Source organism: Eriocheir sinensis, unplaced genomic scaffold, assembly GCF_024679095.1.
Source record: "Eriocheir sinensis breed Jianghai 21 unplaced genomic scaffold, ASM2467909v1 Scaffold150, whole genome shotgun sequence".
In the NCBI taxonomy this organism is placed as follows: Eukaryota; Metazoa; Arthropoda; class Malacostraca; order Decapoda; family Varunidae; genus Eriocheir; species Eriocheir sinensis.
The window spans coordinates 323,293-350,141 of record NW_026110851.1 but is presented as its reverse complement, the minus strand read 5'-3'; the positions used below and the strand labels follow the sequence as shown (position 1 = coordinate 350,141).

General features: G+C 47.4%; 1 long non-coding RNA gene across 1 annotated transcript; it reads left to right on the top strand.

Moving 5' to 3' along the window:
- Positions 1 to 1,810: 1,810 nt before the first annotated feature.
- On the top strand, positions 1,811 to 20,569 carry LOC126990239 (uncharacterized). The gene is made up of 4 exons (XR_007744154.1): positions 1,811 to 1,891; positions 16,705 to 16,833; positions 18,506 to 18,586; positions 20,489 to 20,569. It is a non-coding gene; the product is annotated as an uncharacterized LOC126990239 (long non-coding RNA).
- The last annotated feature ends 6,280 nt before the right edge of the window (positions 20,570 to 26,849 follow it).

Here is a 26,849-nt window from a genome sequence, read left to right as displayed (position 1 = left end):
GCAGCACCAGAGGGGGCTGTCGTGTGTCTCGCTGGGTGTGGTGGTGGGGGTGGCAGTGGTCACGGTGGCAGAAGTCTGGGCTTTCAGTGAGCAAACACACTCCCAACATCTGTATTCAATAGAGAGCACACACAGTCAGAGCTTTTTCGTTGCCTTTCCATATTGGTGGTTATGTTCATCTATAAATGTAGGTTGGGTTGTTTAAAGCACATGAGACAGAGCACAAAAAGGCATTTTCCAATGAGTTCTTGTCTGATTTTATTGTTATTAAAATTTTCACCCAAACTTTGGTCCAACCATTTCAAATAGTCTGTTTGGACGGCGGATTTCTTGGGTCCTTTCCTCCCCTCTGCTCTGCCGCTCACTCCCAACACCTGTTTTTCCCTCTCATGTGTTAGCTACAGGTAACATAGGAGAGGGAAAAACAGGTGTTGGGGCTGTGTGGCAGAGCAGAGGGGAGGAGAAGACCCAGGAATCTACCGCCCAAACGGACCATTTGAAATGGTTGGACATTTTTCAGCCTCTTAACATCACTAGAGCCAGGGCCCCACTGTAGACCCTGAGTCCCCTCCACGGAGTATGAACACTAGGAGACAGTAAAGTAAGGGGAGGGCAGGGACAGAACAATGCCTGATGAGCTAACAAGAGGTGTGTGTTGCTTCTTGCCTTCAACTCACCAATGTCAGCAGGAGAAACAGTCTACACTACAAGTAGCCTCAGCCCCTACCATCACGGCTGACATGCCCAATAAGCCCCACAGCCTCCCTCACCCTCCAGGCCAACATCAGCATCAGCTCCAGTTTCTAACACTTGCTGTAGTATTCATGCACTGGGTCACCTTCATCAACACAACAGAAATAACCTGAGGCAGGGATCAGTCACACCAGGAAGGGGGGGTGGCTGAGGGAATAAAGTTCCTATATTTAAACATATCAGTGACTCAGTTTCCATTTGAAAAGCCTCTTGTAGCAGTTGCTGAAATTTTCATGGAGTGTTCTGTGATCCTGGAGACAGTGTTACACAACCTCTGCACCTTGGACGGGAAAAACAGCCACATGAACACCCGGTTCATCTCCTCTGTGGCCTTGGTTAACAGTCATAATGGGAGGCAGAGACGTTAAAAATAAGGACCTAAGTATCATGGCAGGGACCTCAGTGTGTTGGTGGCCATGTCTGGCTCATAGTGGTACCAGTGCAGAACGCCTTGTAAGGGTGCGTCCACACGGTCGAACAATGTCCGTCGGACAAACGCTGCTACCAGTTAACAATGGAAAGCGGAAAGGCTCGCTGATGACGTCAGAAGCGAGCACCAAGAGGTGTACCAGACACTGCCCATGTTCGTAGTATCGGAACTTCGGACACTGCCTGGTGGGACAGAGGCTTGGAAGTACACGATACTGCCAGGCACAGGATGAACAAAGTTACTTGTTAACCAGATGAACTGAGGCTGTCAGTTGATTAGATCTCACCTGCCCTGTCAACATGGCTGACCGTACGTCTGTCACCTGTCTCTTGAGCCCATACTAACACTGACTTAGATACCCGTGGGTTGCCAGCGAACATCAACTTTGAACATTGTCTGCCGATCTTTGCCTGGTGAACGGAGTAGAAACTATGGTACACAACTTCATCTGGTACCACTGTTTGTTGCCATATCAACTTCCTTCATTTCAACGCCAATGACGTCATCCTGGTTCGCCTTATGATATGGTAACACAGTGTCTGTCCGACAGACAGTGTTTGACCGTGTGGACGGACCCTGACGGTTGTTGTGATGTACAGGTGACGGCTTGGTGACGCAGGGCATGAAGGACACAGCGTTGCAGTGGCTCAGCGAACGCCTCGGCCACCCAGACAACTTCACTTCTGTGATATTCCTGCCCAGACCAAGGTATCAGCTGTTACACATTAAGGGATGTTGTTTATATGGGGGTGTGCTTTTTGTTGTGTGTTAAGATGGGAGGAGGAGGTATGCAAAGGTCATGCAGGGGAGGGAGCAAATGGAGACTTTTGCTGGGTTTCATTTTCCTTACTTAGTTTTTTCCTGTTAGTATTGCATATTAGTTGGAATGATGTGGACAAACTAGCTAAAACGCTCTCTTCGTAATGGCAGACCTTGCATTAGTATAACCAGTGGCCCAGCAAGTGAAGGCAAGTGAAGAGCTACTTGGGGTGTGGTGAGGCTGTTAGGTGAGGCTGATGGCGGCAGTGCTTCATCTGTGCTCTCAATAGAATGGCGACCCAGCAAGTGTAGGAATTGAATGGTCAGGCCACACAAACATTGGCTGGAGAGGTGAAATAGAATCTTGCCTGGAGTGAGGTGAGCTACACTGATGGACAGACAGAGGTGGGAAACCATGTGCTGAAGTACAACCCTGAGTGATATATAATGAGATGGACGTGAAATTATTACCTTAGCCAGGGCAGGATGGATCACACAAGACCAGACGGAGAGAGATATGGAGAACTAGGAGTCATAGAAGCCAGGGCAGACAGCAGCCAAGGTGGAGGGATGAAATAAGAACCTTAGCCAGGGCAGGATGGATCACACAAGACCAGACGGAGGGATATATGGAGAACTAGGAGTCATAGAAACCAGGGCAGACAGGGAACCAAGGTGGAGGGATGAAATAAGAACCTTAGCCAGGGCAGGATGGATCACACAAGACCAGACGGAGAGAGATATGGAGAACTAGGAGTCATAGAAGCCAGGGCAGACAGGGAACCAAGGTGGAGGGATGAAATAAGAACCTTAGCCAGGGCAGGATGCATCACACAAGACCAGACGGAGGGAGATATGGAGAACTAGGAGTCATAGAAGCCAGGGCAGACAGGGAACCAAGGTGGAGGGATGAAATAAGAACCTTAGCCAGGGCAGGATGGATCACACAAGACCAGACGGAGGGAGATATGGAGAACTAGGAGTCATAGAAGCCAGGACAGACAGCAGCCAAGGTGGAGGGATGAAATAAGAACCTTAGCCAGGGCAGGATGGATCACACAAGACCAGACGGAGGGAGATATGGAGAACTAGGAGTCATAGAAGCCAGGGCAGACAGCAGCCAAGGTGGAGGGATGAAATAAGAACCTTAGCCAGGGCAGGATGCATCACACAAGACCAGACGGAGGGAGATATGGAGAACTAGGAGTCATAGAAGCCAGGGCAGACAGCAGCCAAGGTGGAGGGATGAAATAAGAACCTTAGCCAGGGCAGGATGCATCACACAAGACCAGACGGAGGGAGATATGGAGAACTAGGAGTCATAGAAGCCAGGGCAGACAGGGAACTAAGTGTAGCGATGACATTAGAACCGTCAGCAGAGCAGGATGGAAAACACTAGCATCAGGGAGAGAGAACTGAAGCATGCTAGGAAAGGCTTTTTGTGCAGTGGACTAGTACTGGCTGATAATAATAATAATAATAATAATAATAATAATAATAATAATAAATAATAATAATAACAATAGCTGATAATGATATTAGATAACAGTAATGACTGGGGGATTGTTCTCCAGAGCATCCCAGTTTTCCTTCCTGTGTTTTCAAGCCTTTGTACAAACTTGCTATGGCAGACTAGAAAGTTTTTTGAGTATTCATTATCATCATCATCATCATCGTTGTTGTAAGTCATTAGTAATCCTGTGCAGGAAAAGTGTTTCCCTGAAGCTTTCCTCCCCTGTGTCTGGTGTTGAGGTGCCCCATCCCAGCCACTCACTTCATCTGTGCCTGGTTCTCTGCCCCTGTGTCTGGTGCTGAGGTGCCCCATCCCAGCCAATCACTTCATCTGTGCCTGGTTCTCTGCCCCTGTGTCTGGTGCTGAGGTGCCCCATCCCAGCCACTCACTTCATCTGTGCCTGGTTCTCTGCCCCTGTGTCTGGTGTTGAGGTGCCCCATCCCAGCCACTCACTTCATGTGTGCCTGGTTCTCTGCCCCTGTGTCTGGTGTTGAGGTGCCCCATCCCAGCCACTCACTTCATCTGTGCCTGGTTCTCTGCCCCTGTGTCTGGTGTTGAGGTGCCCCATCCCAGCCACTCACTTCATCTGTGCCTGGTTCTCTGCCCCTGTGTCTGGTGCTGAGGTGCCCCATCCCAGCCACTCACTTCATGTGTGCCTGGTTCTCTGCCCCTGTGTCTGGTGCTGAGGTGCCCCATCCCAGCCACTCACTTCATGTGTGCCTGGTTCTCTGCCCCTGTGTCTGGTGCTGAGGTGCCCCATCCCAGCCACTCACTTCATGTGTGCCTGGTTCTCTGCCCCTGTGTCTGGTGCTGAGGTGCCCCATCCCAGCCACTCACTTCATGTGTGCCTGGTTCTCTGCCCCTGTGTCTGGTGTTGAGGTGCACCATCCCAGCCACTCACTTCATGTGTGCCTGGTTCTCTGCCCCTGTGTCTGGTGTTGAGGTGTCCCATCCCAGCCACTCACTTCATCTCTTCCTGGTTCTCTGCCCCTGTGTCTGGTGTTGAGGTGCCCCATCCCAGCCACTCACTTCATCTGTGCCTGGTTCTCTGCCCCTGTGTCTGGTGTTGAGGTGTAGTGCGGCGACGGCCTGATGAACGAGCCTCCCATAACCCACTTAGCCAGTGGGGTACCTCTTTGGCCGACTCAGTAAGGAGTGGCTCTCCCGTCACGCTGGTAGCGGGTTCAATCCCAGGCAGCCGGCGAATACCCTCACTTTGTCTTGATTAATTTCTCGTGTTATTTCGATACACGCAGAGGACGTGTTGAGAAATAGGAAGGATTTAGAAAAGAAGCTTGTCGGGGCATTACAGTGGTGGCATAGCGGTGGGCATCCTCTCCTGCAGTTCTGTTGAGTTTCCCCGAAGGGGTAACAGGTAGGATGACCCATGCTCCGAGGGTAATAGAAAATGGGAGAGTTGGAGGTATGTCTCAAAGGGACATTGTGGAGTTATGTCTCAAAGGGACATTGTCAACACACAGAAATTAATCTACATAGGGGGGAAAGCCGTGTAGTGCGGCGACGGCCTGATGAACGAGCCTCCCATAACCCACTTAGCCAGGGGGGTACCTCTTTGGCCGACTCGGTAAGGAGTGGCTCTCCCGTCACGCTGGTCGCGGGTTCAATCCCAGGCAGCCGGCGAATACCCTCACTTTGTCTTGATTAATTTCTCGTGTTATATCGATACACGCAGAGGCCGTGTTGAGAAATAGGAAGGATTTAGAAAAGAAGCTCGTCGGGGCATTACAGAGGTGCCCCCTCCCAGCCACTCACTTCATCTCTTCCTGGTTCTCTGCCCCTGTGTCTGGTGTTGAGGTGCCCCCTCCCAGCCACTCACTTCATCTCTTCCTGGTTCTCTGCCCCTGTGTCTGGTGCTGAGGTGCCCCCTCCCAGCCACTCACTTCATCTCTTCCTGGTTCTCTGCCCCTGTGTCTGGTGCTGAGGTGCCCCCTCCCAGCCACTCACTTCATCTGTGCCTGGTTCTCTGCCCCTGTGTCTGGTGTTGAGGTGCCCCCTCCCAGCCACTCACTTCATCTCTTCCTGGTTCTCTGCCCCTGTGTCTGGTGTTGAGGTGCCCCCTCCCAGCCACTCACTTCATCTCTTCCTGGTTCTCTGCCCCTGTGTCTGGTGCTGAGGTGCCCCCTCCCAGCCACTCACTTCATCTCTTCCTGGTTCTCTGCCCCTGTGTCTGGTGTTGAGGTGCCCCCTCCCAGCCACTCACTTCATCTGTGCCTGGTTCTCTGCCCCTGTGTCTGGTGTTGAGGTGCCCCCTCCCAGCCACTCACTTCATCTGTGCCTGGTTATCTGCCCCTGTGTCTGGTGTTGAGGTGCCCCATCCCAGCCACTCACTTCATCTCTTCCTGGTTCTCTGCCCCTGTGTCTGGTGTTGAGGTGCCCCCTCCCAGCCACTCACTTCATCTGTGCCTGGTTCTCTGCCCCTGTGTCTGGTGTTGAGGTGCCCCCTCCCAGCCACTCACTTCATCTGTGCCTGGTTCTCTGCCCCTGTGTCTGGTGTTGAGGTGCCCCATCCCAGCCACTCACTTCATGTGTGCCTGGTTCTCTGCCCCTGTGTCTGGTGCTGAGGTGCCCCATCCCAGCCACTCACTTCATCTCTTCCTGGTTCTCTGCCCCTGTGTCTGGTGTTGAGGTGCCCCCTCCCAGCCACTCACTTCATCTGTGCCTGGTTCTCTGCCCCTGTGTCTGGTGTTGAGGTGCACCATCCCAGCCACTCACTTCATGTGTGCCTGGTTCTCTGCCCCTGTGTCTGGTGTTGAGGTGCCCCCTCCCAGCCACTCACTTCATGTGTGCCTGGTTCTCTGCCCCTGTGTCTGGTGTTGAGGTGCCCCCAGCCACTCACTTCATCTCTTCCTGGTTCTCTGCCCCTGTGTCTGGTGTTGAGGTGCACCATCCCAGCCACTCACTTCATGTGTGCCTGGTTCTCTGCCCCTGTGTCTGGTGTTGAGGTGCCCCCTCCCAGCCACTCACTTCATCTCTTCCTGGTTCTCTGCCCCTGTGTCTGGTGTTGAGGTGCCCCCTCCCAGCCACTCACTTCATCTGTGCCTGGTTCTCTGCCCCTGTGTCTGGTGTTGAGGTGCCCCATCCCAGCCACTCACTTCATGTGTGCCTGGTTCTCTGCCCCTGTGTCTGGTGCTGAGGTGCCCCATCCCAGCCACTCACTTCATCTCTTCCTGGTTCTCTGCCCCTGTGTCTGGTGTTGAGGTGCCCCCTCCCAGCCACTCACTTCATCTGTGCCTGGTTCTCTGCCCCTGTGTCTGGTGTTGAGGTGCACCATCCCAGCCACTCACTTCATGTGTGCCTGGTTCTCTGCCCCTGTGTCTGGTGTTGAGGTGCCCCCTCCCAGCCACTCACTTCATGTGTGCCTGGTTCTCTGCCCCTGTGTCTGGTGTTGAGGTGCCCCCTCCCAGCCACTCACTTCATCTCTTCCTGGTTCTCTGCCCCTGTGTCTGGTGTTGAGGTGCACCATCCCAGCCACTCACTTCATGTGTGCCTGGTTCTCTGCCCCTGTGTCTGGTGCTGAGGTGCCCCATCCCAGCCACTCACTTCATCTCTTCCTGGTTCTCTGCCCCTGTGTCTGGTGTTGAGGTGCCCCCTCCCAGCCACTCACTTCATCTGTGCCTGGTTCTCTGCCCCTGTGTCTGGTGTTGAGGTGCCCCATCCCAGCCACTCACTTCATCTCTTCCTGGTTCTCTGCCCCTGTGTCTGGTGCTGAGGTGCACCATCCCAGCCACTCACTTCATGTGTGCCTGGTTCTCTGCCCCTGTGTCTGGTGCTGAGGTGCACCATCCCAGCCACTCACTTCATGTGTGCCTGGTTCTCTGCCCCTGTGTCTGGTGTTGAGGTGCCCCATCCCAGCCACTCACTTCATGTGTGCCTGGTTCTCTGCCCTTGTGTCTGGTGTTGAGGTGCACCATCCCAGCCACTCACTTCATGTGTGCCTGGTTCTCTGCCCTTGTGTCTGGTGCTGAGGTGCACCATCCCAGCCACTCACTTCATGTGTGCCTGGTTCTCTGCCCCTGTGTCTGGTGTTGAGGTGCCCCATCCCAGCCACTCACTTCATCTCTTCCTGGTTCTCTGCCCCTGTGTCTGGTGCTGAGGTGCACCATCCCAGCCACTCACTTCATGTGTGCCTGGTTCTCTGCCCCTGTGTCTGGTGTTGAGGTGCCCCCTCCCAGCCACTCACTTCATCTCTTCCTGGTTCTCTGCCCCTGTGCCTGGTGCTGAGGTGCACCATCCCAGCCACTCACTTCATGTGTGCCTGGTTCTCTGCCCCTGTGTCTGGTGTTGAGGTGCCCCCTCCCAGCCACTCACTTCATCTCTTCCTGGTTCGTGGTTTGCTGTGGCTCATGTGGTTCCTGGCTTGACACACTGTTACTTTGGTTGTCTCTTTGTTATCATTTATTTGCATGTTGATGTGACCTTCCCAAGTCTATTTATTATCTTTATTTGTTACTATAATATTCTGAACCTTTGTTCCCTAATCTATGATCCTATCTTCCTTGTAAATCTTTCTCTCTTTCTCATCTCCTCCAGGCAGTGGTGGGCACGGTTCCACTAACTGGTAATTACCAAAGCTAACTTTTTTGTTACTTTTTTGCTAGCTGATTAGCATTTTCACTAACTTTGGTAGCAGCTAGTGGACCAATTAGCTTCTGCTACATGTAGTTCCTCGTCCGCTAACTTAAAGTCCACTAAAAAGTTCATGCTGGTTTGTTTTGTCCGTTGTGGGCAGACACAGCACCAGTTGAGCCACGTAGCGCAACAATGCCAGTGCTTCTAGTTTTTGGTAAACTATGCCTTAAAGTTGGGTAATTGGACAATTATTAGGGAAACTTTTGGGTATTTTAGGGTAATGCATCTTCCATTTCCAACTCATTGAACTTGGGATTAAATAACAAGAATTTAATATTTTCCACCTGACAAGAAATAAACTTAAAATGATATAAATAAAAGTGACAGTTATGGAAAAAAGTAAAGTGTGCGTAAATTTGCTGGAATTTTTGGGTAAAATATATGGATTTAGGAAAAACTGGAGGCTTCATTCTCTTCTCTTTTTGTTGTTGCTCTTTGGGCTCTTTGTTCAGTTCAGCTGCAACGTTGTCACTGCAGTTGTGTTCATTATTGTCGCCTTGTTTACCGTTTGATATCAAAGTCATGGAAGGTGACCGGAGTGAGGACGTTTTTGTTCCGCCTGAGGATGCTGGCCCTGTTAGGGGGCCGTCAGCAGCTGTGGGTGAGGCGGAGGACACTCAAGCTGACGGCCAGGAGTCCCAGAAGATCTGGAGCCCGTGCCCCCACCTGGAGAAGTACTTTGTCCTTAAATCAAGAGATATGGCGAACCCCAATGTCTTGCACTTCCGGTGCGTCATGTGCCACCCCAAGAGGACCATGCATGCTATACCTTTCTAGAAAGCTCTATGTCTAAGCTACAACATTTTGAAGATTCAGGTCACTAGGTCTGTTTTTAAGGGTTTTAGAGCCAAAATACTAAACCGGAGCTAAATCCATATAAAAAAGTTAGCGGTTAGAGGTCAGCGTTAGCTTCCACCAATTTCTTTATCAGTTTAGCGGTTTAGCGTAAGCGAAGCTAACTTTTAGTTAGTGCATTACCAGTCAGCGAATCTAACTTTCCGGTTAGCGGTGCCCACCACTGCCTCCAGGCAGCTAGACACAAGGGAAGTTTGTTGGCCTGATTCTGTCCTAAACAGTGATCATGTCATCATGAGCCAGGCCACAAGTCCCCACCAGTAGCCAGCTGCCTTGGACTCTGAAGAGTCAACTTTCCCCGGATGAAGGTGATTGCCAGGTGGCTGCAGTGCAGGCCACAGAGAAATTATGTGAAGCCGTACATACAGCTCTGTATCTATAATAGGGCAAAGGGCAGATTGAACACCTGACAGTTTATTTGTACAGTAATTCCTCACTAAAGTGGACTAATGGAAGGGCAAGGAGTGTAGATTGATGCTAAAAGTCTGTTGAATTGAATGTATGATTGGTGCCAGCACCATTTTGTTTGTAAAGAGTGGGGCAGCAACCTCTGGGCCTCGCCATTCTCTGTGTTGTTATGATTGTGCTGAGACAAAAATAATGCTCCATTAATTGAGGATTTACTCACAGGGCAAAAACTCATTTTAATTCACATGTACTCAATCAGCAAGGGCATTCATTCATATGTCATCATCATCATCATTTTGTTTAACGTCCGTTTTCACTTCCTGAGCGGCTGGACACTTTATGACTCTCCTCCATTCCACTCTGTTTTCTGCCCTATGCTCATCCAATCCCATCAATGCCAAGTCTTCCTGTATACACTTCTCCACGTTTTCCTAGGTCTACCAGCTGGTCTCCTTCCTTCTACCTCCAATCTCTCCAAAATGCCCAGCACTGTATCCTCCCCTGCTCTCTTCACATGTCCAAACCATCGGAGTCTTTCCCTTCTGAGCACTGTTTCCAGGTCCTGTACTCCACATCTGTTAGCTACCTCTGCACTGGACACCCTGTCTTGCCACCTGATGCCCGCCATATACCTCAGCCTTCTGTGATCATTTGCTCTCAATACCTCTATCAAGTTTCTAGTTATAGTGGGGGGGCCAATGTGCAGGATTTAGCTCCCGTTGAATTTGCCTGTTAATTTTTGGCAATGGTTATAAATGTGTTATATATATATAGAGGATGTAGACAAATGATGTTGCCATTTTTTATATTGACCTTGAATGACCTTGCACTAGGGTAAAAGGTCAAGGTCAAGTTCACACCAAATCATGAGCTACCATCATTCTGTACGCAGGTACTTGAAGATGTAACACCATTTTTGTGTCACAAATCACACACCAACAGTGTCCTGTATAATGTTTTTGAGGTGGCAACAATTTCCCAATTAATTATTAATTAAATTAATTACAAAATTAATAATTAACTAAATTGTCTTTTTCTACCCAAGAAGGTGACTGTCATAGATGGAATGTCTGTTGTTCAGGCAATGGGTAAGCCACCGTGGGTCAAGACCTGTGCCCAATGGGCTGACCACTTCATAGCCATGCTGGACAGCAAGTGCAGTGAATATGATGAGGTCCACCTGGTGTTTGACCGCTACGATCTTCCCACTTCACTGAAGGAGGCCACACGGGAGAGACGCCAAGGTGGCAAGCCAGCCACTGCTTACCATGTAGAAGACAACACACCAGTTGGAAAAGTGTCAGCAAAGCAGTTCCTGTCGAGTACTACCACCAAGGATGAACTGACTGTCTACCTTGCAAAGAAAGCTCTCCACCATTTCGAGGGAAAGCCAAAGATCTTCATAGTGACTTCTAGGCAGAATGTCTTCTCCAACTGTATGGACGTACAACATCTCCACAGCTCCCAAGAAGAAGCTGACACAAGGATCATCCTGCACAGCTTGGATGCTGCTCGAAGAGGAGCAAAAGAACTATACATTCAGTCACCTGATACAGATGTGTTTGTCCTCGCAATTAGACGCTACCATCAACTCTGCCGGGCCACATACTTCATCACTGGTGTGGGGAACAAGAAGCGTGTAATTCCGCTGGGACCAATAGTGCATGCACTTGGGGCTGCAAAGGCTGCAGCCTTGCCAGGCTTTCATGCCTTTTCTGGAGCTGACGTTACAGGACGATTTGCTGGCAAAGGAAAGCTGAACTGTTGGAAGGCACTAAGCAGATGCTCTGAGGAGGTGGTGTCTGCATTTGCTGCCCTGGGAACCTCTGAGGAGCTCAGTGCTACCACTGAAAGTGCCATTGAGGCATTTGTCTGCCAGCTGTATGAGTCTGGTACCAGTGGTGGATGTTGGCGATCTCAGGTGGAGCTCTTCACTACCAAACAGCTAGAAGCCCAGAAGCTGCCACCCACACGAGGAGCTTTGCATGAAGCCATTGCCCGTGCACATTTCCAGGCTATGGTGTGGTATCAGGACAACACGCCCCACCCCCAGCTACCACCAGCAACAGGGTATGGGTGGAAGGAAGAGCAGGATATACTAGTGCCAGTCCCAACAGGTGATCCTCCAGCTCCAGCCACCATTACAAACTTGGTCAAATGTGGATGCAAGGCGACCAACTGCAAGTCCCACTGTTCCTGCAGGTCTCATAATCTCAACTGTTCTGAGATGTGTGTGTGTGGAGCTGATGACGAGGCATGTAGTAATGTCAGCCAGGAAGTCGTGGGATTGATGATGATGATGATGATGGAGATCCTTCCACTTAACAATGAATATCAAAACTGCCCACTCCTGACTAACCCAAATGACTTGTAAATCATTGAATGGACATTCATGTTTGACCGATAACCATGATAGATGTAAGAGGTCGTTGTTTGTGTTGTCAGGTTCCCTTACATGTAAACAATGTATATATTCTGTTAAGTGACTGTTAGTGCTTCATTAGTTTGGAACTTTACCACCTGAATTACATGTCTGATCATGAGCAATAACTGTGTACAATACTGCTTAAATTTCATAAAGTCAAATAAGTCAACAAAATTACTTGATCATTTTTCGTATTTTTTTCCACAAAAAGGCACTAATTTATGTTAAAGATTGAACAGGACATGCTCTTATCAACACCAGCAAGGGAAATTGACATCTGGAAGCAAAGAGAAACGTAACTCAAGTTCAAATAATATGTTTGTTTCTAGTTTATGCAAAAAATACTTGTCGTTTAGGTGTCGTTTCTTCATGGATTTGGGACATAATTTAAATTTGAGAGAAAAGTATGAGAAATTAGTCAGAAAAAATGGCGACATCATTTTTCTACAAGTGAAATACTTCCAGAAGACAGTCCAACCAGTAGCCAAAAATTAACATTTGAAACCAACGGGAAAACATTGGCCCCCCCACTATTAGAGCCCATGTTTCTGCTCCATACAACATCACTGATCTAATACACCCCCCTTTCCCAACTCTGGGGTCGCGACCCCAATAGGGGCCGCTAAGCGATTTTCTTGGGGTCGCCAAAACCTCAAAATATCAAACATGGTGTTATTCCATTATAATAACACATATACAAGTAAACTAGTGGGGTCACAGTCATGTCTGGAGGTGCATGATTGGGGTCGCCTGAGAAAAAGGTTGGGAACCACTGTAATACACGCTTGGTACACCCCTGCTCTGCTCTTTAGAGGGATGCTACGATTCACAAGTAGACTAGTCACCTCCCTCCACTTAAACCACGCTGCCGCCACGCTCGCTCTCACAGTCCTCTCCACTCCTGCCTCACAGTCCAGAACATCTCCCAAATAACAAGAAATGTTCTACCTCATCCAGCTTTCCTTCATTCACCTCTAGTTCAACCTTCTCAGTTTCTTGTCCTTGCTGTCTCCTTACACAAGCCGGGCATGTAAAATTCTGCACTCCTCTTACACTTCTGAGGCCTGAGCATCTAAGGTGGCACCACTGCCTGCAACATAAGACTAAATTTATCCGTACTCCCTTCCCACAGCATCCACCTGCGTGTTTTCCTGATTTAATCTTCTCTCTTGCTTCTTTTACAGTCACCATATACTTTGTTTTTTCCATATTAATATTCAAACCTCTCTCCTCCATTCCTTCCTTCCATTTATTAAACTTTTCTTTAACTTCTTCTGCTGTCTCTGCATTTCCTACCAAGTCATCTGCATACAGCAGCTCCCATGGTGCCTCTCCTCCTGCTTCCTTTGTTGCCTCCTCCATTACTGTTATAAACAGGAGCGGGCTAAGGGCAGAGCCCTGCTGAACCCACACTCCAATTTCGAACCCATCTGATGTTCCCGCCACTGTTTTCATTCTTCATTTTGTACCTTCATGTAGTGCCACCACCGATTCAACCAATCCTTGTGGTACTCTTTGTCTTCTCAATGCCCATCTTATAATTCCCCATGGTACTCTGTCAAATGCCTTCTCTAGATCTACAAAAACATGATACAGTCTCCTCCTCTTCTCCATGAACCTTTCCTGAAGCTCTCGCATAGTATATATTGCTTCAGTTGTTGACCTCCCAGGACAAAAACCAAACTGACAGTTCTTATCATCCTTCTCAGCCTCTTCTCCAGGACTTTTTCATACACCTTCCTGCCATGCTCCAGTAACCTTAGCCCCCTAGAGTTACCACATTTCAAAGCATCTCCTTTCCCTTTAAAAATGGGTATAGTGTAGCTTCCTTTCCAGTCTTCTGGTATTTTTTCCCTTTTTTAATCCATGGTTTAACACTCCTGTCAACTCCACCACTCCTTCCTTTCCTGCTGCTTTTATTAAATCTACTGTTAGCCCTGAGGGTCCTGCTGCTCTATACCATTTTCATTTCCTTAAGTGCTTCTTTTACTTCTTCTTCCATAATATTTTCTTGTGGGCCTTCTACTTTTTCAGTTTCATTTATCGTATATTCATTTTCCTCATTTAACAGTTCACTGAAATGATTACTCCATCTTTCCAATATCTTCTTTTTCCACCATGATGTTCCCTCCTTCATCTTTTTCTCTCTCTCTCTCTCTCTCTCTCTCTCTCTCTCTCTCTCTCTCTCACACGTTGCAAACCTATTAAATAATTACTTTTCCTCGGTGTTTAATAATAACAGTCCTCCCACCACCACCACCAACACCAGTACTAATGTAAATCCCGAGCATGCATTGTCTAACTTTGAAATAAAACCCGATGAAGTCCTTAAAGCCCTCAAATCACTTAAAACAAATAAAAGTCCTGGACCTGATAAAGTATATCCAACTCTGCTGAAAGAAACAAAGAGCGAAATACTCTCCTCCCTCACAACCGTATTCAATATGTCCTTGCGACAAGGCATTGTCCTTCAGATTGGAAAAAGGCTAACGTGACACCGATTTTAAGAAAGGAGACAAAAAAGTACCAGGTAATTACAGGCCCATTAGTCTAACTTCGGTTGTAGGTAAGCTACTTGAGGGCATAATTAGAGACAAAATTGTGAGTTACCTTGAAAGCCACTCATTAATTGGGGACTCACAACATGGCTTCTGAAACAAAAGATCCTGCCTATCAAATCTATTAACCTTTTATAACGACCTCTTCACTGTTTATGACGTAACCAAATCACTGGACGTAGTCTATCTTGATTTCCAGAAAGCGTTTGATAAAGTCCCGCATCATAAATTACTTTACAAATTAAAGCAAATAGGTATTGACGGTCAGGTAAACCAATGGATCGCGAATTGGTTGAGCAACAGACAACAAAGAGTAGTGATTGACGGATTTAACTCAGAGTGGGCGCCGGTCACTAGTGGCGTCCCTCAGGGCTCGGTTCTTGGCCCAGTGCTCTTCATTATTTACATCAACGACGTGGATGTTGGACTCAATAACCGCATTAGTAAATTTGCAGACGACACAAAGATTGGTAACTCGGTTCTCACTGACGAAGACAGGCAAAGCCTCCAAGAGGATTTGCACAAAATTTCAGCTTGGTCGGATAGATGGGAGATGCCCTTTAACGTAGATAAGTGCCAGGTCCTTCAAGTTGGAACGAGGAATAAGAAGTTTGACTACGAAATGCGCGGCGTTAAACTCAAAAGCGTTCAATGCGTCAAGGACTTGGGGGTCAAAATCGCGTCAAACCTCAAATTCTCACAGCAATGCATCGATGCAGCAAATAAAGCGAACAGAATGTTGGGCTTCATTAAAAGAAACTTTTATTTAAGAATAAAGATGTAATACTCGCTCTACAACAGTTTAGTCAGACCCCACTTGGAATATGCGGTACAGTTTTGGTCTCCCCACCATGCAAAGGATATTGCTAAATTAGAAGGTGTTCAGCGTCGGGCAACGAAAATGATCCCTTCCTTGCGCAACAAATCCTACGAAGAAAGGCTTTCTACCCTTAACATGTTCTCTCTTGAGAAACGTCGCCTCCGAGGAAAACTGATCGAATGTTTTAAAATACTTAATGGTTTCACGAATGTAGACAGATCAACATTGTTTATGATCGATGACACTTTCCGCACGAGGAACAATGGCGTAAAACTCAGATGTAGACAAGTAAATTCAGACTGCACCAAATTTTTCTTCACCAACGTTGTAGTGCGAGAATGGAATAAGCTCCCATCATCAGTGGTCCAGTGTAACACGATTGACTCCTTCAAAAATAAGCTCGACCGTCACTTCCTTCAACTTAATATCAACTAGAGTAGAAGTGCAACGTTTTGGAGCCATCTGATTAATGTAAAATCACTTAGGTTTAAGGACAGACCATCAAGTCTGGACCATGGGGTCTGTGTGGTCTGATTTTCTATGTAAATCTATGTAAATCTCTCTCTCTCTCTCTCTCTCTCTCTCTCTCTCTCTCTCTCTCTCTCTCTCTCTCTCTCTCTCTCTCTCTCTCTCTCTCTCTCTCTCTCTCTCTCTCTCTCTCTCTCTCTTCATTTGTTTTGCAATTTTAAACATCTCATTTTTTAAATTTCTCCCTTCTCTCTCCCTGACCCACTCATCTGTTGCTTTCCTCTTTGCCTCCGCTGCCTCTTTTCTTGCCTTTTTCTTCCTTTCTTTAAACACCTCTCTATCTTCCTCTTCCTTTGTCTTCTGCCATTTCTTGTGTGCCTCCTTGATGGCCTGCTGCACTATTCCATTCCACCATCATGTCTCTCTTTCCTTTCTTGTAATTCCTTTTGTTTCGCCACACACTTCTTTCCCTGCTTTCATGATATTTTTTTTTCAATTGTTCCCATCCTCCATTATTTTCCTCATTTTTCCTTTTCACTCTTTTTTCAAACTCTTTTGATTTCCTCCTCCACACACACACACACACACACACACACACACACACACACACACACTCACACTCACACACACACTCACACACACACATTTAGCTCCTCCCCTTCCACACACACATTCCCCCCACCGCACACACATCCACCCCCCTCCCCCACACACAAACATTCACCCCTTATCCCCCACCACATACACATGTACGGATAATTCTCTCTCTCTCTCTCTCTCTCTCTCTCTCTCTCTCTCTCTCTCTCTCTCTCTCTCTCTCTCTCTCTCTCTCTCTCTCTCTCTCTCTCTCTCTCTCTCTCTCTCTTATATTCATAGCTATCAGGTGCTCCTTGCCGCTTACTCAATAATTCTGGGAACGTCTGAACACACAGGAGGGCATTTTTATGTACGAGTATGTGTATGGGAGGGGAGGACCTAAGATGGGCATTAAAGTAAAAAATAGAAACAGCTGGCTAATTTTCTTTATGGGTTCAACTAACACTTTCGAATCGGTGCTCGACCCAGGCCTGGAGCACCGCTTCACGAGGAAGTAAATCTTCATTCCCGACGAGACGAGCGGCGAGGCGGCACCGCGGCTCCAGGCGGGGCGGCGGCTCCTCCGACACCCGCGTCATGCCCTTCAGCTTCCAGCAGGTGAGTCCCGAGCAGGTTTTTTCATTATGAAGCATCCTGTGCAGTCACCGTGACAGTCACGCAGTACTTGATCTTTGTTGATAGAATATTCATTGCTAATCGAATTCAGGTGGACGCTAACATGTTTGAATAATTCTATTTGTATTTAGATGTTTTTGACAAGATTTGACAATGTTAGCACAGATTGAAAAAGTACGCATGACTAAGATTCAAGTGTCCGAATTTTTAACGTTTTCTACACGTGTCATTCTCAATCAGGCTTGTTTGGCGTGCGTGGCGCACACACACACACACACACACACACACACACACACACACACACACACACACACATACAGTCTATATATGATGTTATGTTGTCATGGCAACTGTTCCAACCAAATACCTAACAAGCCAACAGTAATGAATGTTGACTAATCAATCAGTAAATCAGCGGCAGGAGGCACGCCAGATGGTGTTATTAACCGTTAAATAATATGAATGAATCCAGTAGTAGCAGTCTATATGTTAATAAGAAAACATCACGCTTCACGCTGACAAGCCTTATTCTCGAAAATATCTTATCCGTTCACTGTAGCTCGACTTTAATATTTGAACTTTGTATATTAGGAAATTTGTCAATCTCTTTCTTGGCACAATGTTAATAGATTAACATTCTAATGATCGTCAGACGGCAACATCCTCCATTCAGTCCTTACCCCCCCCCCCCTACACACACACTGGTACAAGGGCGATGAGGAAGGAACCTCACAGAGGCCTAATTTCCATGTTCAAGCAGCCTTTGTGTCCTCTTCTGAACATACACTGAGAGATCCAGTACGATCATTTGCTGTGTTGTGGCACCTCTCCAGGCGACTGAGAGCCTAATAACAACACCCAGACAAGTCACTACGCGAGATGCCGTGCGGCGAACGGGAAACTGAACCGGTGGTTGAAGCTTCGGTTCGTGGGTAGTTGCTAGATGTCTGGTAATCAAGAATTCTAGAAGGCTCTACATCCAAGCATGGGGACTATGTAGTATCCTTGCAGTTAACAGACCACAGTCTTGCAGATGCACTGGCGAGGTAATGTGCCTGGCTTTGCGTTAAACTGTAGTCCTCCCTCCCGGCCCATCATAATTTGCTGACCGCATGGGTGAGTGGCACCTCTTCCATCATTTTGCTGCCGATATGTGCTCAAAAATAAAGCAAAAAACACCACAACGCGACTTAATTAATTAGGGATGCAGACATATGGGTGAGTTTAAGACATTCCCAGAACACTAACAGACCGTCGTGTCCCGTACATCGATGTGTGTGTGTGTGTGTGTGTGTGTGTGTGTGTGTGTGTGTGACTGGTGACTGTAGCTCAGCGGTGCGTCAGTGAACGGTTTATATCAAGGGTAGGCAAGCCTCCTTGGTTCAGATGTCGGGGTGCAGCGGGCGAGGCCCCAGTGAGTCGATTTGTTGCCACGCTGTTACCCTTTCCTTGTCAGTATATTTTATTTCCTGCTTTTCATGCATAAATGGTGTGTGAAAAACACCATAAAATAAAACCTTTCTAGAATAAATGTTTTTTTTACAATAACACAGCCTGGAAGGATTGTCTAGCATATAGGCTATTCCTTTTCTCCACATAGGTATATCCATAGACTTTATATCACACAGGTATATACTTTTTTATATACCCCCAGCAGACGAGCGGCTGAACAGACACTCCCCGGGATGTCTGAACGACAGCCAGGCTGGACTGAATGATCCAGCAGTTGCTGCAGGTTAGTGATTGTCACTGCTTAACACACACACACAAACATATGGAAGTGGATTTTCTATAGGTAGGTAGACTGATAAAGAGGTAGACCTAACCAGGTGAAAATATTAATATATAAATCTAATTACACAAAGAATTTTACCCTAGTATATATTTTGCTTATTGTTCATTATCTTCATTTGCATGAAATGCTGAGCAGCCATTATGAAGGTGCATCGAGGGAGGGAGATAGTTAACTAGTCATTGCCCTGGGTTATCAGTGATCCTGATCATGGGCTGCATTTCGTTCGTATGAATAGGCCAGCTGGGTCGTGTGTCTAGGCAGGGACATTTTGGAACAGTGGAATCTTTACTGCGACACGGACCAAAGTTAGCATCGCGATTGCTGTTTACCTGTTTGGGTCTTGTCATATGACACAGACATGCACTGCTGGCCTTCTATCCCGTACAATGCATGTTTATTCCCAGAGGATAGTAACGAGATGGTTAGGTACTTGTTGCCAGGGACCGACACTTGAGTGGCAATCCGGGGGTCAGGACTCAGGAGTGGGCTGGACAGGTCAAATTTGGCACAGTTGCACCGTAAGTTAACTGGCTCGAATTTTGAACACGACAATGTTATCAAATTTATTAGTGTGGTGACGCAACCTTAATAATTTTTCACAACACCACAGATGTGCCTAGCCTGGGCCATCCCGTCTGATCATTTATAATTATATGGGCCATTAAGTATTAGACGGACCAGTCAGAGGGCAATAACTAATAATATTTGACTCCTTAACCTTTGCAAATGGTAACTTAAAAACAATATGCTTCAGTTTGTCATAGTTCCCAAACAAGGGCCTTTTGAGTGTATTTTTGTTAGTGAAACAAAAACAATATGTTGCAGTTTGTCATAGTTCCCAAACAAGGGCCTTTTGAGTGTATTTTTGTTAGTGAAACTATTATAAATACAAGTATTACTGCATGTCACTCCTGGAGACTGTATTCCTAGTAATACTGACGGCATACAGGCTTTGAAGGAGGGTCATTAGTTTTCTTCATATTTATCTTCAGACCTGAATACTTTCAAACTGTGTAATCTCTTTGATATTTTTTATTTTTTTCAAAATAATTCAGTAAGACTATAGCAACAGTAGTTGTGGAGGCGGCATGGGGAGGCGGTGGCTGAGTCGTCAAAGTAACGGCCTCGTGTTCAGGAGGACGCGAGTTCAATCCCCGCCCGGTGCCACCAAGCTGGGATTTTTCAGCCGCCGCCGAGTGGCTTAAAACTACCCACATGCTGTCCAGAAGACCACCTATCAACCCGGACTCTAGATTCTAGGATCAAAGATGAGCTCTGGGAGGGCAGCATGAGCCAATGCAAGATGGCGCCACTATAAACACTCGCCTGCGCCAGAACGGGCTGGGCCGACCATCAGGACCTACCGGAATGAAGCCTTGGACCGACCATCAGGATCCACCTGGAAGAAGCCTACCGGCGCAATAGGCTGCAATGTAAAAAAAAACAAAAAAAAAAACACAGAACCTGATGATTGGTTAGAGAATGAATATGATGAAAACCAGAGTTTACCTTCCCCAGGTTTCCATTTATCAAGCATCCTGAAAGGGAGGATGAACAGCTAGGTGGGCTGAGTTTTTAACACAGGCACACACATACAGGAGACCGTGGGAAGTAGACTTTGGGTAACCCGCATGGTACACAGCCTTTATGTGAATGTGTTCCTGCCCACCAACATTTATTCAGGCTTTGGGAATTCTGATTCTGAAAGCATTTTGTATATACTTGAGCTACTTTATTAAACTCAAGTATAGGAATTTCTGAACTAATTATAAGGTCTTTTCAAAGGCTTCTCATCATGATTTACTCCCACACATTTAGTTTTCTTTATTTACTTATCTACAGTTACACTGGGACTTTCCAAATACAGCAAAACATACTCGCCACCTTCCTCTTGGCCACCGTGACTGTTGTACAATTCCATGTAGGTAAATTCTTTACGTACGTAACTAGCTCTTCCATACTATTTGTGACATTCACAAGAGCAAACAACTGGTATCTGCCAATGCCCAGTCTACTGGTTGTGTTCATGTTTCTGCTGTTCTTCCAGCTTGTCCATGCTAGATTTAGATCAGATATCAGGCAATTTTAAGCTCAGTTATCCCAGCTCTGTCATCTACGTAGTTTTCTTCCTAATCTTTGTACTCCATCAGGTTTTCTGTTTCATTTGTTTACTGCCACTGATCATGGGTATATTTCCAGGAACTTTAGTCAGTTTGCCATTTGCTTTTCTTATATTTCCTCCAGTCACATTAATTAGAAATTCTGATTATACAAATAGATTTAATAAGCCATTTCCCTGAGCATAGGGATAATGGAGTGTTGCTACTTATGTGACAAAAATTGGTAAGGAATATATGAGTAGGTAAGATTAACAAAAAAAAAGGTCAGTGGCTCTGCCACTGCCGCCCATCTCTTACTATAGCAAGGACGACGCGGCCATCATTCGTCTGGCGGCAGTGTACTGGCTCCCAGCCGCCGCATCCGCGGCCGCTCAAATTGCTGGGTCAGCAGTTTTTCAACCTCCATTGCGAGTCCTCCGATCTCAGCCCATCCCTCACCTCTCACCGCCGCTGTGGCCGCGGCTGAGGTTTCCTGACGCGCCTACAGCGTCTGCACGTCACCCAGGGCATCACAAGCCGTCGCCCTCTCCACTACATCAGCTGATTAATCTTGATATTTGTGGATATTCCCTTCTTGTCCAAATCTGCCGACTCGGCTTATTTTCATTCTTGTCCGTGCAGGGGCACGATTTTTTTTTATTTCTGTGTTCCTAACGCTGTTAATCAGTCATAATTGTGAGAGTAACGTTCATTCGCATACGATATTGATTCTTTCTTATTGTTTGCTAGCGAGTCTATTGGGTATAGTGTGAGTTCCCTGATCAAAGTTAATCTTCATCGGTGTGCCCTGCCTCCGTTTTCTTTTCACCGCTCGAGAGAAAACGTGAGCTTCAATGGTATACTCACTTACCATACCACTTTGTTTATATAGTTATTCTTTCAATATACCCATATCATTAGGGCATTCCATTATAACCTTAACTTCTATTACGTCTAAACAGGCACCTTGCTAGCCATTCTTTCTTGCCTTTTTAGGGTTTCACCGCAACCTCTTCATTCATACACGTTCCGTTTATTGGTTCATTTTTACAGCTCTCAACATATGCTCCTATTTTGTAAATGATTTACGCCATAGTATGAACAAAGACACTCTCGCTAAACTAGGCGACACCTTTAAACAGTTGGCTCGTCCTTCAAGTGAGGAGGAATTGGAGCAAGGTGCAACCTCCGGTGATTTAAATGTGGTGAATTTGCGATCGGGGGCTACGTACTCTTCCCTCCCAAGGGATAGATAGCGCCCCTTCACCTCCGGGTTCGTTTGATTACTTATCCCCCACTCGGCCGATCACAATGCCTGTCGATCCACCTCCCCCCCCTCCTCCCGGGGCCCCACACCACTTCCCCCCGCCCCCGATTCGGGTCATTCTGACTCACGCCAGTATTCGACAATTCTCGGGAGGCGAGACCGACTTTTCGGCGCGACAGTTTTTAGATTTGTGTGAATCTGCCATCGTAAATTCCTCCATTACGGAAGATCATGATAAAATCGCTTTCATTCGGTCACGGTTACTTCCAGGCTCTCGGGCACTGAATTTGATGCAGTCCTCAGCGTTCGCTTCGGGGGACATTGGTGTAAACTATGAGGTTTTTAAAAGGAATTTCATAAAAATCTTCGGGGGCGGGAGTAAACCAAGCATCGTAAGACAGATGGCACACATGGTTGAGTCCCTCCAAAAAAATTCCTCAACAAAGCCGATTTGGGACGCCATGATTGAGGCAAATCAGCTGGCGGTTGACTGTGTCAAGAGCCTAGAAGACGCGCTCTGGCTGGGGGTTGTATGCAAAGCACCAGGTGAAGACAGCTGAGTTGTTTTTACTTATTTCATATTTCAGAGAAGAACCGCCGTTCTGCCCTCCTTTGGCCTTCAAACCGAGCGGGAAGTTGGTTGACTTCGTCTCAGAGTTAGAAGTCAAGGTTCAGGAACACCCTCACCATCAACCCCTCGCAACGGCAGCAGCATTGCAAGCACAAAGTAAGGCATCTCTCACCTGTAGTTTTTGCAAACAATCAGGACATTCTGAACATTCTTGTTTCGCGAAACGTAGGGAATCAACACATTCGAGACGGGGCTCAGATAGGAGGTCAGGAGGTTACAGGGGCGGGCATCATTCATCACACAGGAACCCTAGGCCAAACCATCAGCGGAAGGCTGCCTTTTGCCATATCCACAGGAATTGTTTTCATGATTCAGACAGTTGTTCTGCAATACAAAAGGCCAAGGAGGAACAGAAGTACAAGTCCTCAGCGGACAGTAAACCACACTCCTCTTCTCAGAATAAAAAGACATGACTTCGTGACAGCCCCGAGGCGTACATCCAAGTGTCCCTTAGGGAAAATACTAATTGGGAGCAACTTGACTCCGTCATTGCCGCCTTGGGACGGACAAGCATAATTGCCCTCCCTTGCAAGGTGGGCAAAATTTCACTCACCTTAGCGGTTGACACAGGTGCCACAGTCAATGTCATATCCGACTCCGCTTACAGGTCACTGACACGACAAGCGAGTGGGGAAAATTGGCCGCTCCAAGAGAACGACCTGAATGTGGTAGGCGTGACGGGCACCACTTTGGGAATCCTTGGGCGAGTACCACTAACAGTCAGCTTACATGAAAAAGTATGTCCCTTTCGAGATTTCTTTTATGTCTCTAGCAGGTTTGCTTTACCTGTAGATGGGATCTTAGGATTAAACGCCATGAAAGACCTGCACATAACCATAAACCCTGAAAACAACGCAATCGTGTATCAAGGCCGATGCATACAGGGGATGGTAAATCCATCGCCTCTGTCACCTGTAATCCCGCCCTCAGAGGGGGAACATGACCAACCCACCACACACTCAGGGACTGCCACCGCCCAAGTGTCACCTCTTACGGTCAAACCACACGAAAACATTGCAGACTTGTGGCGGACAGTAACGGCAGTCGTAGAAGGTCCTCATATAGTTCCGGATCGTGCTGCAAAACTTGTTAAAATCCGTTTGCCTAACGCCCCTCCGACGGGCAGTGATGTGTGTATCGACGGAGCTCCTCACATACACCGCGTGACGGTGGAGGTAACTCTTGCGACAGTCAAGGAGGGAGGTTTTGCAGAGGCATTGGTAATAAACACGTCTGGATCCCCGGTATCCTTAAGACACGGTGTTCGATTGTGCCAGTGTCTAGTGTATGGGAGAAATGTCGCCCCGGAACCAGCTGAATACCCTTCAGCCCAAGTCTCAGGCATAACCTCGGCGTGTCAGGCTTCTCCCGAACAAGACACAGCTAATTTAGAGGCATTCCTAAAAGTTGCACACTATTCCGAAATTAAGCCAACCTTAGTCCAGCTTCTGGAACATTATCGGGGGGCGCTTGCTCTACCAGGCGAGCCGCTTGGAGTTACGCAGTGTGCTGAACACCACATTAAGTTAAAACCCAATACAAATCCTGTATATATCAATGCGTACAAGCTCCCCCACAGTCAGAGGGAGGTGGTGCAACAACTTATCTCTGACATGTTAGAACAAGGTGTCATCACAGAATCGAATTCCCCGTGGAATTCACCCTTGTTCCTGGTTCCGAAGAAAGACGGCTCTTATCGTCCTGTGATTGATTTCCGGCGTGTGAACACCGCGACCGTGGATGATCATTTTCCGCTTCCCGTTCTTAGAGATCTTCTGATGTGTCTCGGTAGAGGAAATAAAGTCTTTACGAGTCTTGATCTGGTCAGTGGCTACTGGCAACTGCCCATGGCCCCCGAGTCACGTGAAATAACGGCTTTCAGCACGCCTCATGGCCACTATGAGTGGACGAGGATGCCGTTCGGGCTCAAAGGAGCTCCCTTGACCTTCCAAAGGACAATGAACAGTATTTTTGGTGACTTGCTGGGCAACTCTGTCTATGTGTATTTAGACGACATCATCATAGCAAGTAAAGACGTGCATGCACACATGGAAACACTAAAAGCAGTCCTACACAGACTTCAAGAGGTCGGATTAAAGCTCAAAATCACCAGATGTGAATTTTTAAAGCCTCGGATCAAGTTCTTGGGGCATGTCGTGGACGAATTCGGCATCCACACAGTGGACGACAAAATACAGGCTATTGCCGAGTTCCCTCAGCCAACGTCTGCGGACAAGGTACGGTCTTTCTTGGGTGTCGCAGGCTATTACAGGCCTTTCATTAAGGACTTTGCAGCACGCGCGAGTCCCCTAACCCATCTCTTAAAGAAAGACGTCCCATTTCAGTGGCTCCCAGCTCAACAAACGAGTTTTGAGGATTTAAAGAAAGCGCTTACACAGGCTCCGGCCCTTGTCTTTCCGGATTTCAAGGACCCCTTTCAGCTTTGTACCGATGCTTCGGCTAGTGGAGTAGGAGCCGCGCTGATGCAAACAGATAAGTCCGGCAAAAAGCATGTGATAGCGTTCGCCAGTCGAGTACTTACAGCTCCGGAAAAGAACTATTCTGTTACCCACCTAGAGGCTCTTGCCATTGTGTGGGCTCTGAAGCATTTTCTTGACATAGTGATGGGGTACAAAATTGTGGTGTATACGGACCACGCGGCCATAACTGATCTTTTCTAGGGAAAACACCTACACGGTCGTCTGGCAAGATGGTTCTTAACGATCCAAGCATACAATCCGGAGATAAAATACATCACCGGGAAAACAAATGTGGTCGCAGATGCCTTATCTCGGAATATTCCGATAGGCGCGATTACCACCCCAGAGGTCATAAACAACTTCACTTCACCTGAGCTACACACTGCTCAGTCAGACCACCCTGTGTGGAAGAGGTTAATTTACGCCCTCGAGTCGGGAGACGAATCAAACCTTCCTGAATTGCCAGTTCCCTTTTCACAATTCTTCCTATCAGAGGACAACCTCCTTTGTAGGTCATGGCCAACCAAACCGGTACCTATAGACCAACTGGTCATCCCAGACATATACGTCCCCGTGACGCTTAAGCTGGTCCATAACACACCCATTGCGGGTCACCCAGGAAGAGACAAGACGCTATCTGTCACCAGACGAAAATTCTACTGGCCCACATTACGGGTTGATGTAGAAAACCATGTCGCACATTGCGTCGTTTGTGCTAAGCACAAGGGGTCCGTCAAAGGGCCAGCACCTATGTTGCAATACCCAGTACCAGAGGAGCCATGGGATGTTGTTAATATAGACTTATTACAGCTCCCCCAGAGTCAACATGGCTCGCGCTACTTATTGGTGTGCGTCGACCAGTTCTCTAGGTTTCTAGTTCTAGCGCCTCTCAAGGACAAGACAGCCACCCGCGTGGCCCATGCCCTCGTGACTCACGTGTTGTGTCCACATTCGTCTCCTCGAATTCTTTTGAGTGACAATGGCACCGAGTTTAGGAACTCAGTATTGAGCGAAATATGCGCTCAGTTTAACATCACGCAATCCTTCATCACAGCTTACCACCCAGCTGCTAATGGGTTGGCGGAGAGGGCTAATAGGAAAATCTTACAGGTCCTCAGGTCTATCGTGAACGATCTCCACGATAACTGGCAGGATTGGCTATCGCATATAGCCGCTTCCATAAGTACGTCGGTAAACGACTCTACGGGGAAGTCTCCCTACTACATCTTATATGGGGTGGAGAAACGTCTTCCGTACGACTTCCTAACAACCCCACAACAACCTCTCTACAACATTGATAGGTACGCACAACAGCAGATGCATATGTTTTCCAAGATACACTCAGAAGTTCGGTGTACGTTAAAAGCTACGAAGGTTGAAATGATGTCAAAGAGGGTGACACAGTCATGATTAAGCAAGCGGAAAGGAGTTCGAAACTGGGGGCTAAATTTGTGGGTCCTTACCGAGTTGTTCGGAATGTCAGGGGAAATCGGTTCGAGGTTCTCGAGTCGACTAGTGGAGTCAGTCTAGAAGTTCACAGTGATCGTCTGAAAGTAATTCCCTCACCTTTGGACCTTGATATTGGTACTTCCCCCTCAGAGTCACATGTTCAACAAGATAATCCCAACACCCATAGCTATAACTTGAGACCACGGGTTTAAATACTTCATTCCCACCACTTTCAGATCATGATATTGCGTTTTTCTGACCATCTTGTTGTCCCTCG